At 45.1% G+C, this 19,936-nt stretch overlaps 1 protein-coding gene and 1 pseudogene across 4 annotated transcripts in view; both read left to right on the top strand.

The window, feature by feature from the left end:
- PDZD2 (PDZ domain containing 2) overlaps positions 1–19,936 on the top strand; it is a 466,872-nt gene that overhangs the window by 198,086 nt on the left and 248,850 nt on the right. The window lies entirely within an intron of this gene.
- Positions 16,771–17,818, top strand: LOC116552316 (annotated as a pseudogene).

Below are 19,936 nucleotides of genomic sequence, written 5' to 3'. Positions count from 1 at the left end.
TTGGCTTTTTTTTTTTTTTTTTTTTTTTTTTTGAGACAGAGTCTTGCTCTGTGGCCCAGGCCAGAGTGCAATGGCATGATCTCAGCTCACTGCAACCTCCACCTCCAGGGTTCAGGCAATTCTCTTGCTTCAGCCTCTCAAGTAGCTGGGATTAAAGGTGTGCAGTAGCATGCCCAGCTAATTTTTGTATTGTAGCGATGGGGTTTCGCCGTGTTGGCCATGCTCGTTTTGAACCCCTGATCTCAAGTCATCTGCCTGCCTTGGCCTCCCAAAGTGCTGTGATTATAGGTGTGAGCCACTGCACCTGGTCAATTTTATTGATTTTGAGGGAAAAAGCCACAATTTTTACAAATTTCCCCAACTTGATCTAAATCCTCCTTTCTTTTTTCTGAGATGGAGTCTTGCTCTGTCACCCCAGCTGGAGTGCAGCGGCGTGATTTTGGCTCACTGCAATCTCTGCCTCCTGGGTTCAAGCGATTATCCTGCCTCAGCCTCCTCACTAGCTGGGATTACAGGCATGTGCCACCAAGCCCAGCTAATTTGTATTTTTAGTAAAGACAGGGTTTCTCCCTGTTGGTCAGGCTGGTCTCAAACTCCTGACCTCAGATGATCTGCCCACCTCGGCCTCCCAAAGTGCTGGGATTACAGGTGTGAGCCACTGTGCCCAGCCAGCTAAGAATGGATTTATATTTTTAAAAGTTCATAAAGAATATGAGGCCGGGCACAGTGGCTCATGCCTGTAGACCCAGTACTTTGGAAGGCTGAGGTGGGTGGGTTATTTGAGGTCAGGAGTTCAAGACCAGTCTGGCCAACATGGTGAAACCCTGTTTCTACTAAAAATACAAAAAGTTAGCTAGGCATGGTGGTCCACACCTGTAGTCCCAGCTACTCAGGAGGCTGAGGCTGGAGAATCGCATGAACTTGGGAGACAGAGGTTGCAATGAGCTGAGATCATGCCACTGTATTCCAGCCTGGGTGACAGAGTGAGACTCTGTCTCAAAAAACCAACAAACAAAAAAATTGGCCAGGCATGATGGCGTGTGCCTGTAGTCCCAGCTGCTTGTGAGGCTGAGGTGGGAGGATCACCTGAGCCAGTAGGTAGAGGCTGCAGTGAGCCAAGATCACACCACTGTACTCCGGCCTGGGTGAGTGATACAGTGAGACCCTGTCTCAAAAATAAAAAGCGCAAAGCAAATCAAGTCACACCAACGAAACTAAGATGAACAGCTAAAAAAGAGAGAAAATACGGCTGGGCGCGGTGGCTCAAGCCTGTAATCCCAGCACATTGGGAGGCAGAGGCGGGTGGATCACAAGGTCAAGAGATCGAGACCATCCTGGTCAACATGGTGAAACCCCGTCTCTACTAAAAATACAAAAAATTAGCTGGGCATGGTGGTGCGTGCCTGTAATCCCAGCTACTCAGGAGGCTGAGGCAGGAGAATTGCCTGAACCCAGGAGGCGGACGTTGCGGTGAGCCAAGATCACGCCATTGCACTCCAGCCTGGATAACATGAGTGAAACTCCGTCTCAAAAAAAAAAAAAAAAAAAAAAAAAGAGAGAGAAAATATATGTGTATATGGTATCTGTGAAGTTCAGAAACAGGCAAAATACACAAAATTCTGAGAGATCGTCAATCCGTAAAATATAAAATTATATTAAAAATTATATTCTGCATTTTCATACTTTATGGACCCTAGGTTTATTTATTTATTTAACTTTTAATTTTTTTTTTTTGACAGAGTTTCCCTCTTGTTACCCAGGCTGGAGTGCAGTGGCATGATCTTGGCCCTCCAGATTCAATCAATTCTCCCACCTCAGCCTCCCAAATAGTTGGGATTACAGATGCCCACCATCACACCCAGCTAATTTTTGTATTTTTCTTAGAGGTGGGGTTTCGCCATGTTGGCCAGGCTGGTCTTGAACTTCTGACCTCTAGTGATCTGCCTGCCTCAGCCTCCCAAAGTGCTGGGATTACAGGTGTGAGCCACCATGCCCTGCTCACGTATATTTTAATCCCCAGAAACCCCTGGAGCTGGAAATGCTCCTCAAAGAGATCTGTATAATCATGTAGCTCAGCAGCACAAAAAGCCTCTCATCTCTGGAATAACAGTCTAAAAGATTTTGATAATTAACCCTCCTTTTCTTCTTTGAAAAAGAAACACACCCAATTTCAAACAGGTAAACAGTCATGTCAATTTGCAGGTGAGTTTTCCAAAGCTGATCTGGAGGCATTGTTCTCTGAAAATAAATAGAACAAAGGCTAGGCAAACAAGGTGTCATTATTTTCTTCACAAGTCCATGGTTTTCAATGGTAGTTTTTCATTGACTTAGAGGAGTAGGCTGATATCCATGCAAATGAACTCTAAAACCTCCCTGCCACTCTCACGTTATAGCACAGCTAGGGCACTAGGTGAGCCACAGAGAATTTCAGGTCTGGGACATTCCCAGGAGGCCAGGTCTGTGAGCACATCCTGCATACCTGGCTTAGCTGACCTCCACACCAATTCTGTTGTGAGAGTTTCTCCATTATCTGAAAAGTCTTTAATGGCCTGGGAGAGAGAGCTCAGCCTCTGCATCTCCCATCCTCCCATGTGGCTTTTCAACACGCATCCCTCCTGCCCTCCAGATCATCTGACCTGCAGGGACCCCAGGAGCTCTCACCAGAAAGATTCAGGCACCTGTTCTGGGTACAAGTTGCCCTCCTCTGCCATCCTTGCATTGTTGTTAACTGCAGAAAAATAGGAAAATGTCGTTGCTTTTGAATTCCTTCAGTTTGCTTTCAATTCTTTTACTCCCCTCCAGAGGTCATCTTTGAAGACAGTTCTGTTGACAGGGGGTGCAAAATCTTAATTTACCTTCGTAGTACTCCTTGAAGAGGACTTCAGAGTTCAAAGCGAACAGAAAGACAATTGTTTGCTTTAGTGATCTTTTATCATTTTATCCTTTGTAATGACCACAGAAGAGAAAGGAGTTTGCACATAAGTTATAAATAATCATGTCAAGGGAAAATGTGGTAAAAGAAAAAAAAAACAGATTTTAAGAGCTCATTTTGTTATTATAGAGTAAATAAGCGGCAAATATTTGGTTCGTGATATTTCTAAACCTCAAATTTAAGTTTTAGAACTGAGATCTACTGCCTAAGAGATAGCAACCTGGACATGGAATATAATCTTTATTTTTAAGAAACTTAGGCCAGGCATCGTGGCCCATGCCTGTAATCTCAGCACTTTGGGAGGCTGAGGTGGGCAGATCACTTGAGCATCAGAAGTTCAAGACCAGCTTGAGCAACATGGCAAAACCCCATGATATGGTTTGTCTGTGTCCCCACCCAAAACTCATCTTGAATTGCAGTTCAGTTCCTATAATCCCTATGTGTAGTAAATAACTGGCAAGAGCTCTTGTAATAGTGAGCTTTCAAGAGATCTGATGGTTTTACAACAGGTTTTTCCCTCTTTGCCCAGCACTTCTCCTTCCTGCCATCATGTGAAGGACATGTTTGCTTCCCCTTCTGCCATGATTGTAAGTTTCCTGAGGCCTCCCCTCAGGAGAGAATCAATTAAACCTCTTTCCTTTATAAATTACCCAGTCTCAGGCAGTTCTTTAGAGCAGCATGAGAATGGACTAATACACCCTGTATCTACCAAAAAACACAAAAATTAGCCAGGGATGGTGGCATGCACCTATACTCCCAGCTACTCAGAAGGCTGAGGTGGGAGGATCACCTGAGCCCAGGGAAGTTTAGTCTGCAGTGAGCCGTGATCATGCCACTGCACTCCAGCCTGGGTCAGACCCTGTTTTTTTTTTTTTTTTTTAAAAAAAAAAAAAATTTTTAAAAAAAAAAAAACAACTCATTTTATTCTAAAGCTTTCTTTGATTGGGGGGAAAAAATCCTGAAAGCTTAATTACCATGGGCCTTGCAAATGCTATTTATATCTCCCCCCCACACACAATGATTCAAGGAGTAGTCATTTTCATTATATACATATATGTTTTACAGTCCAGAGACGTCTTTTTTTTTTTTAAAAAAAAAAACACCTATTATGCCATAAATTCATAGGGAATAGGTTCCAGCAGCTCAGGCTCCTTCCCACTGTTTCTCACACAGTGTCCTTCTCTGGGTGGAGCAGGCTGGTGCTTCAGTTGAATCCAGGTGCCTTTCTCTTCGGCTTCTTTCTTTTTCTGATCATTTTCCTTCACGCGTTTCAGGAAGCAGTCTCGTCTCTCAGAGTGCTTAATGTGCTCAATATGCACATTAATTCTCTTGGCAAGAATCTTGCCCTTAACATGTTTCTTTACAACAATGCCAGCAGCATGCTGGGTGACACTGTAGACTCTTCCAGTTTTGCCATGGTGACACTTGTGGGGCATTCCCTTTCGAACAGTACCCATTCCCTTGATGTCTACAGTATCACCTTTCTTATGGATTTGCATCTATGTGGCCAAAGGAACGACTCCATGTTTTCTAAAAAGCCTACAGGACATATATTGGGTGTCTCTCTTCTTTCCCTTTATGTTCAGCATTTTGGTGAATTACTAAAGGATGGTGGTTCCACTCATATTTTTGAAGCCTCATTTTGGTTTGCTTTTTAAAGTGTGTTATCAAAAGGAAAAACATTTAAATTATAAAAGCACTATCTACTCAATTAAGTAAAGCATAAAGAAGAAAAGGAACATTACTTGTCATTCCACCATCCAGTGGTGGGATAGTGCTAATATCTGGTATATTTTCTTCTGAACGCTGTCCGTGCACAGGTGCACACACACACACACACACACACACACACACACACACACACAACACATCTACAAGAATGCTTTGCTTGGGTTATACACATCTGTGGGTGTGAACTTAATGAGTCCTGATTCTACCACTTATAAAATGTGTGACCTTGGGCTCTTTCTTAATCCCACTAAGTCAGGCTTTCCCTAACTGCAAAATGGAACAAAGAATAATACTCAGTGGGGAGCAGTGGCACATGACTGTAATCCCAGCATTTTGGGTAGGCTGAGGTGGGCGGATCATGAGATCAAGAGATTGAAACCATCCTGGCTAACGTGGTGAAACCCTGTCTCTACTAAAAATACAGAAATTAGTTGGGTTTGGTGGTGCGTGCCTGTAGTCCCAGTTATTCGTGAGGCTGAGGCAGGAGAATCACTCGAACCTAGTAGGCAGAGGTTCTAGTGAGCAGAGACCATACCACTGCATTCCAGCCTGGCAACAGAGCAAGAATCTGTCTCAAGAACAATATCTGGTTGGGTGTGGTGGCTCACACCTATAATCCCAGCACTTTGGGAGGGCAATGTGGGCAGATCACGAGGTCAGGAGTTGGAGACCAGCCTGGCCAATACGGTGAAACCCCGTCTCTACTAAAAATACAAAAAATCAGCCAGGCATGGTGGCATGACAGAGTGAGACTTCATCTCAAAAAAAAAAAAAAAAAAAAAGAACAATATGTAACTCCTAAGGCGATGAGAGAGTAAATGAGAGTCTGCATGTGAAGGCTTATCACAGGGACTGACACACCATGAACACTTAATGAAGGTGAGCCATTAATTTGTAACTTTCTCTTGTCACTTAAAACCATATAGCTTGATAAGCCTTTTGGTAGCTTTGAAAAACTACCGGTTCTCCTCCATTTCATCCCTGTCTTCGCTGGGATTTGCATATATTTGAACTCTTCTACACAAGTTAGAATCCTAAACCTACAATTACAGTCATTGTTAATATAATGTTTATGCACATCTACAGTTATGCGCCAGCTCATTCTAGCTCACACCTCTGCAAGGTAATTGTCATTATCCCCAGTTACGGATGAGAGAATCCAGGCTGATAAAGGAGGGATGAGATCTAAACCCAGGCCCCCTGGCTGCACAACCTCTGCCCACTGGGCCACTCACCCTGACACAGCCCATTCAGCCTTCTGAAGGCACTGGGATAAATCTGAAAGCAGTTTCTTGGCCTGAATCTGGCTGGTTTCTAATAGAGCAACTGCTAGCGGCTAGACAGGGAAACCCCCTGGACCAGAAGTCAAGAAACCTGGGTTCCTGGAAGTGCTCACATGCTTTTCACAGTTTCATCATTGTGGGGTGGGTATAATCACATCTATCATTCCTTCTTTGTGGGGTGAAGTGAAAGGCATATAAAAGCAAAGATATACTAACAATATGACAGGGGTTTAAAAAGGTATAGATGTCTTTGTGGCTAAGTACGAATACTTTCTTTTTTTTTTTTTTTTTTCCTCCACCTCCCTACTAATACTTTCATTACTAATTACTATTACTAATAATAATGAAAGTTTTTTTTTTCCACCCCTGTTTTTTCTTTTCATTTTTCTTTTTGAAATGGAGTTTCACTCTGTTGCCCAGGCTGGAGTGCAATGACTCGATCTCAGCTCACTGCAACCTCTGCCTCCCAGGTTCAAGTGATTCTCCTGCCCCAGCCTCCTGACTAGCTGGGATTACAGGCGTGTGCCACCACACCCAGCTAATTTTGTATTTTTAGTAGAGTCAGGGTTTCACCATGTTGGTCAGGCTGGTCTCGAACTCCTGGACTACCACCCCAGACTACCACCCTGTTTTTAATGAAATTCTTCATGACTCTGGTAATTCAAAGTGTTTTCCCACCCTGGACATATTAACAACTTTTTCTTTTCTTTTCGTTTCTTTTCCTTTTCTTTTAGATGGAGCCTTGCTTTTTCACGCAGGCTGGAGTGCAGTGGCACAGTCTCAGCTCACTGCAACCTTCACCTCCTGGGTTCAAGCAACTCTCCTGCCTCAGCCTCCTAAATAGCTGGGATTACAGGTGCCTGCCACAACGCCCAGCTAATTTTTGTATTTTTCAGCAGAGACGGGGTTTCACCATGTTGGCCAGGCTGGTCTCAAACTCCTGAGCTCAAGTGTGCACCTGCCTCAGCCTCCCAAAGTGCTGGGATTATAGTGTGAGACACGACGCCCGACCATTAACAATTTTTTCTTGATCTCATCATGTCCTTCATTCTGTGTTAACCAGCCCGCCCCGGTTTCCATCAGAGCTTGCTTTCTACCGTTTCCCTCTCCGAGTCTCCCCCACAGTGCTCCAAGTGTGAACTGGAAAATAGTCGCAACAGGGTTACAGTTCCCCTTCATCCCTTCCTCCGCAGACATGCATTGATAAATGGGCTAAACTGGACCCTCCTTGGGGTTAGAGTGAGGTGGGCCCTCGGTACAGCGCCATGGGTAAACAACGTGGCTTTTAAGCTGAGATGGCCCCTGAAGCCTGAAGAGGAAGCCACGTTTTTCATTTGCAAGAAAATTATTCAGGGTTCTATCTGATCCTTTGCTTTTCCCAACTAGGAGCTTTTTTAGTTGATGGAGAACAGTGGTGGACCAGATAAGAACTGAGGCTGGAGTCCTAAGCTGCTTTTTGGGAGGCTTTCCTAGAGTTGGAGAGCATGGAATAATTAGGAAGGGGCATCTGATCCTTGAGGTCAATTTGGAAGAATTGAGGGAGCTACCTACCCTCAATTCAGTGTTTCCTGAATGTGGTTCGTTGACTTGTAAAGAAGAGACATTTTGATATATCATTATAAGAGAGCAAGTCAAGGTGAAGCACTCAATTGAATGCTGATTGCTTGGGAAGGGAAGAAGGGTCAAAGTGGTTGAACTTAATGATGCAAAAAGAATGATCATGGAGAGAATTATAAACGGAGTGAGAGAGGTTAGGCAAAGGCGAAGGACTTCAAGTCAGCTACAAAGAAAATGATTAGAAACCTATTCTTGGGAGCAGATGTCCATCAGAGTGAGAAACAGAGACCACAAAGGAATGTCTTCAAGCTTCTCAATTTGTAACAATGTGCATATGTTTTGTTTTCCATATGATTATTTACCTGTGACTGAGTAGAGAAATGATTTTTGTCAAGACCAAGGAGTAAGGACGTGGTTATTATAAGATTTTCAGATTTAATAAGTGAAAAATTCCATGTGATTTTTGCGATCTACTGAGAGTAAAAAAATTATTCATTTTTCAGCTGTGATTCAAATTCAGCTGGGTCTCCTGTATTTTATCTGGCAACGTTACTATAAACCTGTGTAAGGAAAGGCACCAGCCCCTGCTAGACAAAGGTTTGCAGGGGAAAGGAACAGCCTCTGGGATACTATCCAGTTTTAACTCTCCTAAGAGTTTATAGAAGGCCCTTCATGGTAACACAGCACTCACTATTATAAAGCCATCTGGCAGGGCTGGGTGTGGACCCGGCCTAGAGGTGAGCAATGGCTGCAATGGATTTTCTGCTTCTGAGTTTACATTGCCCAGTGCCCAGTTCTCAGGGATAAGTCAAAGCAGAAGACCTCTGTGAGCTGGAACAAGTTTCTTTGGTGCAAGGAACAGGGCAAGGGGAATGTATTAGTCCGTTCTCAGACTGCTATAAAGGAATACCCAAGACTGGGTAATTTATAAAGGAAAGAGGTTTAATTGACTCACAGTTCTGCATGGCTGGTTTGGGGAGTACAGGAAATTTACAATTATGGTGGAAGGCAAAGGAGAAGCAAGTACCTTCTTCACAAGGCAGCAGAAAAAAGAGAGAGTGAAGGGGGAAGAGCGCCATGTAAAACCATCAGATCTCACGAGAGCTCTCTCAGTACCATAAGAACAGCATGGGGGAAACCACCCCCATGATCCAGTCACCTCCCACCAGGTTCCCTCCCTTGACACATGGGAAGTACATTTTGGGATGAGATACGGGTGGGGATACAGCCAGACCGCGTCAGGGAAGATGGAGCAGGTACAGGCAAGGGTGCTCTTATGCCTTTGAAGAGAAAACATGGAGAGGCCGGGCGCGGGGGTTCACACCTGTAATCCCAGCACTTTGGGAGACTGAGGTGGGTGGATCACCTGAGGTCAGGAGTTTGAGACCATCCTCACCAACGCGGTGAAGCCCCTTCTCAAAAAAAAAAAAAAAGAGAGAGAGAGAAAACAGGAGAAATCGCCGTCATATGCAATTGACAGGAATATGTATTAATGGGAGTAAGGTTGGGTAAGATTCTGTATCTGGTTAGTAGGAGTTCGTGAATGCTTCTTGCAGATGGGGGGACCATTTTATTTTAAGACATAGGCTCACTCTATTACCCAGACTGGAGTCCAGTGGCACAATCTCGGCTCACTGCAACCTCCTCCTCCCAGGTTCAAGTGATTCTCCTGCCTTAGCTTCACAAGTAGCTGGGATTATAGGCATTTGCTACCACACCAGGCTAATTTTTGTGTTTTTAGTAGAGATGGGGTTTCACCATCTTGGCCAGATTGGTCTCAAACTCCTGACCTCAGGTGATGCTCCTGCCTTGACCTGCCAAAGTGCTGGGATTACAGGCGTGAGCCACTGTACCTGGCCTGTTTTATTTTATTTTCAAATAAAACAATAAAATATTGTGTTTTCTAAAGTAAAATAAAGAATGAAGTAGACTTAGGATATCAGATGGGAGTGGGGAGCCACTACACACAAGTGAGGTCGCCGCTGTAAAACTTTCAAGATGGTTGGGGAGGGGACTCTCTAAGCCAAGCCCAGGTCTTGACTAGCTACAGTAGTGGAATAAGCTGGGCCATAGTGGGAGGAAAGGGCAATGTAAGATATTTAGGGGGCTGTGAAGACTAGAATCAAAGTCTGTGCTTTGTATGAAAGGAAGTGAGCGGCAGTGTACACCTTGGCGCAACTCAGGGTAAAAGGAGTACGGTAATTGGTGAAAAGAGATTGCTGCAGGCAGCAGCGGCAGAGAGGACAGCAGCGCCAGAGAGGACGGGGCCTAGTGGTGGGGAATCTAGCAAAAGGAAATTATAATTGTACTTAGGGAATTCTGTCATTCAATATGCATCGGCCAACCCTTTATTGAGGACTTCATCACCTGTGGCCACTGAGGATCCAGAGATGAGTGAATTCCAATTTTTGCCCGCTAGGGATTGACAGTCTAGCAGTAGGAAAGAGCCTATAAACAGAGCAACTCTGGAGTTTTGTTTCACACAAGGGAAGCACTGGCCCACAGCAACTCACTTTGGCCAGGCACCGTCTTTTCCTGCCTGGATTCACGTGACAGCTTCCTTACCCTTCTTTTCACCTCTGCCCAGCTGGCCTTCTGGGATGTGCTCCTCCTTGTATTCAGTGTAATCTTTCTTTCTTTTCTTTTCTTTTCTTTTTTTTTTTTTTTTTTTTTGAGATAGAGCATTGCTCCGTCTCCCAAAGTGGAGTGCAATGGCACTATCTCAGCTCACTGCAACCTCCGCCTCCTGGGTTCAAGCGATTCTCTTGCCTCAGCCACCAGAGTAGCTGGGATTACAGGCATGTGCCACCATGCCCCGCCTCTGTGTAATCTTTCTAACATGGAAATCCGTCCACCTTACTCCTCTGTTAAAAGCCCGCCAAAGATGAAGCCCAAACCACTGCCTCCCAAGCCCTCACTCAGCTTCTGTTCAGTTTCCCTCTCTCCTCATACTGACCCCAGACCCACCAAATTTGCAGCCAGAATGAACCTTCCGGGTCCGCAAAACATGGCATCCCCCGTCTCTGCTATGGACCTTGGCCCTTGCCACTTCTGTTTCCTGGAATCTTTTCTTCAGGGCTCAGCTTACAAGCACTTCTGCAAGCCCTCTCTAACCTTTCAGTCTAATCAGGTGCCCCTGATGGCGTCTCCCAGTTCCCAGGACTTAGCAGTTATCCCATAATACACGATAACTGCCTGCAGCTGCATCATCTCACCTCCGCACCTAGCATGGCACCTGGCTCAATAAACCGTATTCTAAAAATCAACTCCTTTAATAGATTCAGCTTTTTCAGGGTGCAGGAAGAGACTTGCCCAGGTTATCTCAGGCAGTTGAGGTTTATCAGAAGGATCTCAGCAACGTGTAGGCAGCCATTTCAGCAACCCTTGGAGCTCCGAATGGGGAGGTGATTGTCAAGAAAGAAAGTGTTCAAAGCAGGGGGCGTTTTTGAGCTGAAATGTTGAGACAAATGGGTGTTTGCCAAGAGAGCAAGGCAGAGAAGGAGGTGTTGCAGCCCTGCCCGAACGAACTGGCCACTCAGAGTTGTCGTGTTCCTTTGTTCAACATCAGTAGCTTCTGATCATCAGGAAAGGTGGAAGCTGTTCACCTCCCGACCCACAGCCTCCCTACCAGGTGGGAGGTCACCATGAAAGCAAGTCCTTGACTCCTGCCTTTCCATAGAGTGGGTAGAGATCGTCCACAGCCTGCTTTATTCGATAAGTCTGGCAATGTCTCCACTGCTTGTTCTTGTAGGTGCTCTTTCCCGGCAGGTTCACTGTGAGGCACAGGCACCAGGACCCTGAACAAGAAGTGCCTGACCTCATCATCAGACCCAGTGACAGAATCTTCCATTAGCTGGGGAGGCCCAGGCCCATCTGCCCAGCTACGGCTAACACTCTGAGGGGTATTAGTCCATTCTCATATTGCTATAAAGAAATACCTGAGACTGGGTAATATATAAAGAAAAGAGGTTTAATTAGCTCACGGTTCTACAGGGTGCACAGGAAGCATAGCAGCTTCTGGGGAGGCCTCAGGAAACTTACAATCATGGTGGAAGGCAAAGGGGAAGGAGGCACGCCTTAAATAGCAGGAGCAGGACTGAGAGAGAGAGAGATTGAGAGAGAGAGAAACAGAGACAGAGAGAGAGGAGAGAGAGAGAGGGAGAGAGGCAGGGGGAGGTGCTACACACTTTTCAACAACCAGTTCTCACAGTAACTCACTCACTCTCATGAGAATTGCCCTAAGAGGATGGCGCTAACCCGTTCAAGAGAACTCCAACCCCTTGATCCAATCACCTCCCATGAGGCCCCACCTCCAACGCTGGGGATTACAATTCTACATGAGATTTGACTGCAGACGCAGATCCAAACCATACCAGAGGTGTTAGGGCTCTGCACACCCATCATCCTTACAGCTCAGCAGGCAAAGGCAGAAGTCCCTGTGCAAACCTTTCTAACCAACTTACCTTGATCATTCCACAGAAGAAAGAAATATTTCTAACTTCCATTTTGGTACCTTCAGAACCTTCTGCTGCAGATTTAGATAATGATATTTCAAGTGTTCACTGCAGCTGCAGAGCATAGACTCGTGATGGGTGTCTTTCACACATTAGCTCATGGCCTCTGGAATGTAGGTGATGGTGACATCACTTGACATCACACGGTCTGTATCAAAAAAATTTTTTTGAGAAAGAGCCTTGCTTTGTTACCCAGGCTGTAGTGCAGTGGCGTGATCTCAGATCACTGCCTCCTGGGTTCAAGCGATTCTTCTCCCTCAGCCTCCTAAGTAGCTGGGATTACAAGTGTCCACCACCACACCCAGCTAATTTTTGTATTTTTAGTACAGACAGGGTTTCACCATGTTGTCCAGGCTGGTCTCAAACTCCTGACCTCAGGTGATCCACCTGCCTCGGCCTCCCAAAGTGCTAGGATTACAGGAGTGAGCCCGGCCTAATCTTTTTTTTTTTTTTTTTTTTTTTTGAGATGGAGTTTTGCTCTTTAGCCCAGGATGGAGTACATTGGCATGATCTCAGCTCACTACAACCTCTGCCTCCTGGGTTCAAGCGATTCTCCTGCCTCAGTCTCCAAAGTAGCTAGGATTACAGGTGCCTGCCACCACACCTGACTAATTTTTGTATTTTTAGTAGATACAGGGTTTTGCTGTATTGGCCAGGCTAGTCATGCACTCCTGACCTCAAGGGATCCACCCATCTTGGCCTCCCAAAGTGCTGGGGTCACATGCATGAGCCGCCACGCCCAGCCCAAAATATATATTTTTTTTGGGGGGGGACGGAGTTTCGCTCTTGTTACCCAGGCTGGAGTGCAATGGCGCGATCTCGGCTCACCGCAACCTCCGCCTCCTGGGTTCAGGCAATTCTCCTGCCTCAGCCTCCTGAGTAGCTGGGATTACAGGCACGCGCCACCATGCCCAGCTAATTTTTTGTATTTTTAGTAGAGACGGGGTTTCACCATGTTGACCAGGATGGTCTCGATCTCTTGACCTCGTGATCCACCCGCCTCGGCCTCCCAAAGTGCTGGGATTACAGGCTTGAGCCACCGCGCCCGGCCCCAAAATATTTTAAAGTAAGTGTCAAGCAATATACAGAGTCAGTAGGGACATTCCAGGCAAGGTGATGGCCATCAGAAAAGCTCATGAGTGAATTCACAGGTATTCTTTTCTTGGTGGGAGTTAAGTTCATGTAAATGGATGTCTGTGAACTTATGTGTCAGAGACTCTTTTTCATTAAGGGCTGTGTGAGTGAATCGATGTCTTTCTTCACCTGTACGATGGGAATAATAGTGTCTGCCACATGGGCTTTTGGGGGAGGATTAAAAGCAAATATAATAGCTTAGCAGGATGCCTGGGACATAATGTCCAATAAACATTAGCTGTGGTTCTTTTTACTGTTGTTGTTGTTCGTATGAGGGTAAAAATAGTTGTTTTCCCATTGCCAAGTTCTGTACCTGATTTATAGTAGGCATTCAGTAAGTAGTTGCAGGAATTAATGCATTTGAGTCTCTTTATTTATATTCATTTGTTCAACAAATATTTATTGGGCACCTGTATACGCTAGGCACAGTGTGAGGCCCTGGGAATAAAACAGTGTCAGACCACATGACCCTTCCCTAAAAGGGTTTACAGTCTACAAGGGTAAGCAGACAGATGGATGGGCAGTGGGGACGCTACTGGGGTACATGGAGGGCCTGAATATATTCTAGGGAAGGGTCCCCCTTTTCCCTGGAAAAGGTGATCTCTAAGCTGAGTCCTGAGAGGTGAGTAGGAATTGGCAGGTGATGGTGTTTAAAGTGGGAAGGACAGCCTCAGCTTCAGTCTGTTCAGAGGCCCAAGGTAAGAAAGAACCTATCTTGTTATGCTCCACTCTGGGCAGGTGGTTTAGTTTGGGGCATCTCCCAGAGATGCTTCAAGATGACTAGAGACCACAGTTAAGTTTTACATTTTCTCATATACAACTGCACAAAAATTATCCATGTTTTCTGACTGTAAAAGGTAGAAATGGAAGAAGATATTGCCACCATGGCCAAAGAATGGGAGATGAGAAGAATCGTCTCTCTCAGCCAGGCACGGTGGCTCAAGCCTGTAATCTTAGCACTTTGGGAGGCTGAGGCGGGTGAATCACAAGGCCAAGAGATCAAAACCATCCTGGCCACATGGTGAAACCATGTCTTTACTAAAAACACAAAAATTACCTGGGCGTGGTGGTGCGTGCCTGTAGTTCCAGCTACTCAGGATACTGAGGGAGGAGAATCGCTTGAACCTGGGAGGAGGAGGTTGCAGTGAGCCAAGATTACACCACTGCACTCCAGCCTGGCGACAGAGCGAGACTCCGTCTCAAAAAAAAAAAAAAAAGGAAAAGCATTCTCTGTCTCCATCAGATGCCAGTAAGCATCCTTCCCTACAGTTGTGATTATCAAATATCTCTAGTCATTGCCAAATGCCCCTGCAGGGGTGGGGTAAGGGTGTGTAAAATAACACCTGATTGAGAATCTCTGGCTTACAATATCAGGCATCATCCTAGACACTAAGCCCCTCCTCTTCAACAAGACCTTAAGGCAGATGGTTTAAATATAAGGACAGGAAATGTCAGGTAACTTACCAGAATCCCATGGGTCATAATTATGGGACTTGTACTTTAAACCTAGGTCTTTCTTATTCCACTCCATCTCTGGACTGCCATGTAACACACAGTTCCAACACCAAAGGAACTTCAGAGGTATTTGGAGAGGTGTGATGTGAGCCAAGTAAGTTTCAGTGTGTTTCCTGGAGAATGAGTGATGTGAGCACTCACAAGAGAGAGGTAACGGTGGAAGGGAGGTCAGGAAACTTGTCCTGCAGAGATTAGAATATTCTTTGCATATTTGTGGGCAAACAGTGAGTTTGTGCAGAGAAGTGGCAGGAAGTAAGATCTGGACTGGTAGCATCGGGTAGCACTTAAGAGCAAGCACTGGTTCCAAAGAGACTCTGAGTCCTAGCTCCTCTCTGTACTAGTTGTCTGACCATGAGCTAATTAGGTAACCTTGTGCAGTTTTACCACCTGTAAAATGGGTGGCTGTAATAATTATATATCCTAAGATTGTAATAAGAATTTAATGACCAAATATGTGAAGGGCTTAGAACAGGTCTTGGCATCCTGTATGGGTGCTAGCTACTTAGTACTTGCTTCTGTTGGACTTCAAATAGAGTTTAGAATCTGTACTGTAAATAACGGCAGCTTTTCAATCAAGGCCTGCAAAGGTGTTCCATAGGTACCACAATTCCCCTTCCTGTGTTCACTGGAAGATCACCCATTGGTATATCTTTGGGTGGGAAACCAGTCTCCAGTTCCATGAACTGTTCTGTTCCTAGGGAACTATGCCAAATGGTTCAGCCCCTCTGTGGTGGCTTTGGATTCGAAGCATTTTGTTTGTTTGGTTGGTTTCTTTTTTTTGAGACAGAGTATCTCTCTGTCACCCAGGCTGGAGTGCAGTGGTGCAACCTCATCTCACCGCAACCTCCGCCTCCCGGGTTCAGGTGATTCTGAACTGTCTCAACCTCCCGAGCAGCTGGGGTTACAGGCATGTGCCACCACGCCCCGCTAATTTTTGTATTTTTAGTAGAGACAGGTTTCACCACGTTGGCCAGGCTGGTCTTGAACTCCTGACCTCAGGTGATCCGCCTGCCTCTGCCTCCCAAAATACTGGAATTACAGGCGTGAGCCCCCATACCTGGCTGGGGTTGAAGCATTGAGGACGTCTTCCCAACAGAGCTGCAAAGAGGGAAAGAGACACGGGCATCTGTTCAGACTTCATTCACTTATCCATCCATTCAATCAACATTGACTAAATACCTTTTTAATTCTGAGCATCATGGCATCATGTTTCCATTAACTACATCTGGGACATCAATAAGTCACCACCCCTGTGTGTCAGCCGAAAGTTGATTGGTTAGAATTGTCATTGTTTGGTTTCAGGACAATTCAAAGTTACTTTTGTGGACTGTGTCAGAATCCTGAGGTTTCTTCTCGTGCTTTGCTTGGTGCCACGGCTGGGGCTTGTGTTTGTGGAGAGCTGGTGGTTCTGAACGTGGTTGGGAATCTTCTCCTGGGAATTTCCGCTTTCTTCCTCTCTCCAGCTTTTTATAGCTGCATGAGGTTTAGATCTGTTAACAAACACTTGTATAATTATGCCCCTCTCTGTTTACAGATTCAGGATAAATTGTCCTAATGGGAAAATATCTGTCCTTTGGAGTAATTTGGATCAAGCCTTCTTATTTTTTGTTTGTGTGTGGTTCACTTGCCTTTCTAAAAATCATTTTGATGTCTGTTTCACTCATGACTCATCTATTGTTGATATACAACAGCACTCAATAAACCTCGTTAAAAATCTTGTCTTGATCTAAAAGTAGTTGACATTGGGAAAGTATGTGACCCATCCCTATGCTGTCTCATAAACACTGAGTCGAAGGAAACATTGGATTGTAAGACTCTTAGGGGACATCTGATAAGAAGTCCATGGAAATGACCTGCCAGGGCCGGGCAGGGTGGCTCATGCCTGTAATCCTAGCACTTTGGGAGACTGAGGAGGACGGATTGCCTGAGCTCAGGCATTCACAATCAGCCTGGGCAACACAGTGAAACCCTGTCTCTAATAAAATACAAAAAGAAAAATTATCCGGGCATGGCAGTGTACGCCTGTAGTCCCAGCTACTCGGGAGGCTGAAGCAAGAGAATTGCTTGAACCTGGGAGGTGGAGATTGCAGTTAGCCGAGATCACACCACTGCACTCCAGCCTGAACAGATCAAGACCCTGTCTCGAAAAAAAAAAAAAGAAATGACCAGCCAGAGGTCTGTGCTGAGCCGTGGATGTGAGTCTCTGTTTTGCAGAACGGGGTTTGTTAAAGCTGTCAAGAATAAGGCCCACTTTAAGAGATACCAAACGAAACTGAGAAGATGACGAGAGGGTAAAACTGATTACTATGCTAAGAAACGCTTGGTGATACAGGATAAAAATAAGTACAACACACCCAAGTGCAGGATGAGAGTTCGCCTAACAGAGATATCATTTGTCAGATTGCTTATGCCCATGTAGGAGGGGATATGAGAGTCTGCGCAGCATATGCACACAAACTGCCAAAATTTGGTGTGAAGGTTGGCTGACAAACTCTGCCACAGCATATTGTTCTGGCCTGCTGCTGGCCCGCAGGCTTCTCAGTAGGTTTGGCATGGGCAAGATGTAGGAAGGCCCAGTGGAGGTGACCAGAGATGAATACAATGTAGGAAGCATTGATGATCAGCCAGAATCATAGCCTTTACCTGCTATTTGGATGCACGCCTTGCCAGAACTCCCACTGGCAATAAAGTTTTGGAGGCCCTGAAGGAAGCCGTGAATGGAGGCTTGTCTCTCCCTGGCAGTACCAGAGGCTTGTCTCTCCCTGGTTACGATTCTGAAAGCGAGGAATTTAATGCAGAAGCGCATTGGAAGCACATCATGTGTCAGAATGTGGCAGATGACATCCATTTTACCTAATAGAAGGAGATGAAGATATTTACCAGAAACAGTTCTCTCAATACATACAGAACAGTGTAACGCCAGACAAGATGGGGCTGTAGTATAAGAAAGTTCATGCTGCTATACAACAGAATCCATTCTATGAGAAGAGGCCCAAGAAAGAAGTTAAAAAGCAGAGATGGAACTATCCCAAAATGCCCCTTGCCCAGAAGAAAGATCAGGTAGCTCAAAAGAAGGCAAACTTGGCTGGGTGTGGTGGCTCACGCCTGTAATCCCAGCACTTTGCGAGGCCAAGGCAGATGAATCATTTGAGCTCAGGGGTTTGAGACCAGCCTGGCCAACATGGTGAAACCCCGTCTTTACTAAAAATTCAAAAGAAATTAGCCGAGCATGGTGGCGGGCACCTGTAATCTCAGCTAACTGGGAGGCTGATGCAGGAGAATCGCTTGAACCCCGGAGGCGGAGGTTGCAGTGAGTGGAGATTGCATCACGGCACTCCAGCCTGGGCGACTGAGCGAGACTCCATCTCAGAAAAAAAAAGAAGGCAAGCTTCCTCAGATCTCAGGAGTGGGATGCTGAGAGATAAACCAAACAATTTTCTATAAAGGTTTTTCAGATAAAGGCAATAAACTTATTGACTAAGCAGCTGAAGAAAAAGAAAAAAGGAAATGACCAAGCAGAGTCTTGACCACCATGCTGGAAAATCTCATTTCAGTTCAGTGTGTCTTAGGGCATCACAGTCTTAAAGCATTTGTATTCATTCAACAGTCACAGAAGACCTACTGTATGCAAAGTTAGATTACAGATGAATAACTAAATGTATGAAGGTAAACTTTGATTTGAATTCTGCTTTGTGGGAGGTAGCAATGCACCTTCCCTACCAGAAAGTGAACTTGGTCCTTCCCTTCCGGTTATGCTGGGAAAAGATGATTTTCTTCCCACAGGCAATGTAAACCTATGTAAGGGCTGCTTTTCAATCAGCTTGGGCCAATAAGCATGAATGTTTCTTTTTGCTGTGCTTCCTCCCTCTGACTAGCTAAAAATACCTAATGATAAGAGGCAGTAGTGTCAAGATTAAGTACACCCTTTTGACTCAGACCAAATCGGTTTGAATTGAGACTCTAACATTAGCTGTGTTACTTAACCTCTTTGTGACTCAGTTTCCTTGTGTTAGAAAAACACTAATAACTATACCCACTTTACAGGGCTACCGCAAATAAAAAAAGATAATCTACATAAAGTACTTAGCACAGTGCCCAATATAATTACAGTAAGAGCTTAATAAGTCATAGCTCTTCTTATCATTATCATCATCAGCTAATTATTGAAACCCATTAAAAAGCAATACATCCTGTACACAGAACAGGAGTGAAACTATGAAACAGATTTATCAGGCTGGGCGAGGTGACTCACGACTATAATCCTAGCACTTTGGGAGACCAAGGCGGGTGGATCACTTGAGGTCAGGAGTTCGAGATCCACCTGACCAACATGGTGAAACCCTGTCTCTACTAAAAATACAAAAATTAGCCAGTTGTGATGGTGCGTGCCTGTAATTCCAGCTACTCTGGAAGCTGAGGCAGGAGAATTGCTTGAACCTGGGAGGTGGAGGTTGCAGTGAGCCAAGATGCCTGGGGGACAGGGCGAGACTCAATCTCAAAAATAAATAAATAAATAAATATAAATATCATCTAGTCTGTCCACAGTTGGGCATATTCTTATGCGATGCTCATCCCAATAAACAAAACAAAGATCCAGTGTTTTGAGGGAACATTACATTCTCATGGCACCTTATTTGTGAATTAGGGAACGCAGAGGTTCAGGATCTTTACTCCCACATGTGATGGAATAACAGCGGAATGCTGTAGTTCTAGAAGGGAATAGAAGGAGTTTTCTAGCCTGGCTTCTGCTTAAACATGCAAAACTATCACTTAGCATGGAGTCAGATAGATGGAGATTGCACAGCGATATGAGGTGAGACTCTCCTAAGGTCAAGCAGTTACCATTAGGATTAAGCAAGTCTTCTTTACATTGTACCCCCAATTTTTTTTTTTTTTTTGGAGACTGAGTCTCACTCTGTCACCTAGGCTGGAGTGCAGTGGCATGATCTCGGCTCACTGCAACCGCTGCCTCCTGGGTTCAAGCAATTCTCCTGCCTCAGCCTCCTGAGTAGCTGGGACTACAGGCAAGAGCCACCATGCCCAGCTATTTTTTTTTTTTCTTTTTCTTTTTCTTTCTTATTTTGAGACAGAGTCTCGCTCTGTCGCCCATGCTGAAGTGCAGTGGCACAATCTTGACTCACTGCAACCTCTCTGCCTTCTGAGTTCAACTGATTCTCTTGCATCGGCCTCCCGAGTAGCTGAGACTACAGGCACATGCTACCACGCCTGGCTAATTTTCTGTATATATATATATATATATATATATATAT

The sequence above is a fragment of the Sapajus apella genome, unplaced genomic scaffold, assembly GCF_009761245.1.
Source record: "Sapajus apella isolate SASKATOON/1434 unplaced genomic scaffold, GSC_monkey_1.0 scaffold11, whole genome shotgun sequence".
NCBI lineage: Eukaryota > Metazoa > Chordata > Mammalia > Primates > Cebidae > Sapajus > Sapajus apella.
The sequence above is the reverse complement of the archived record's forward strand: the minus strand, read 5'-3'. Positions and strand labels throughout refer to the sequence as shown.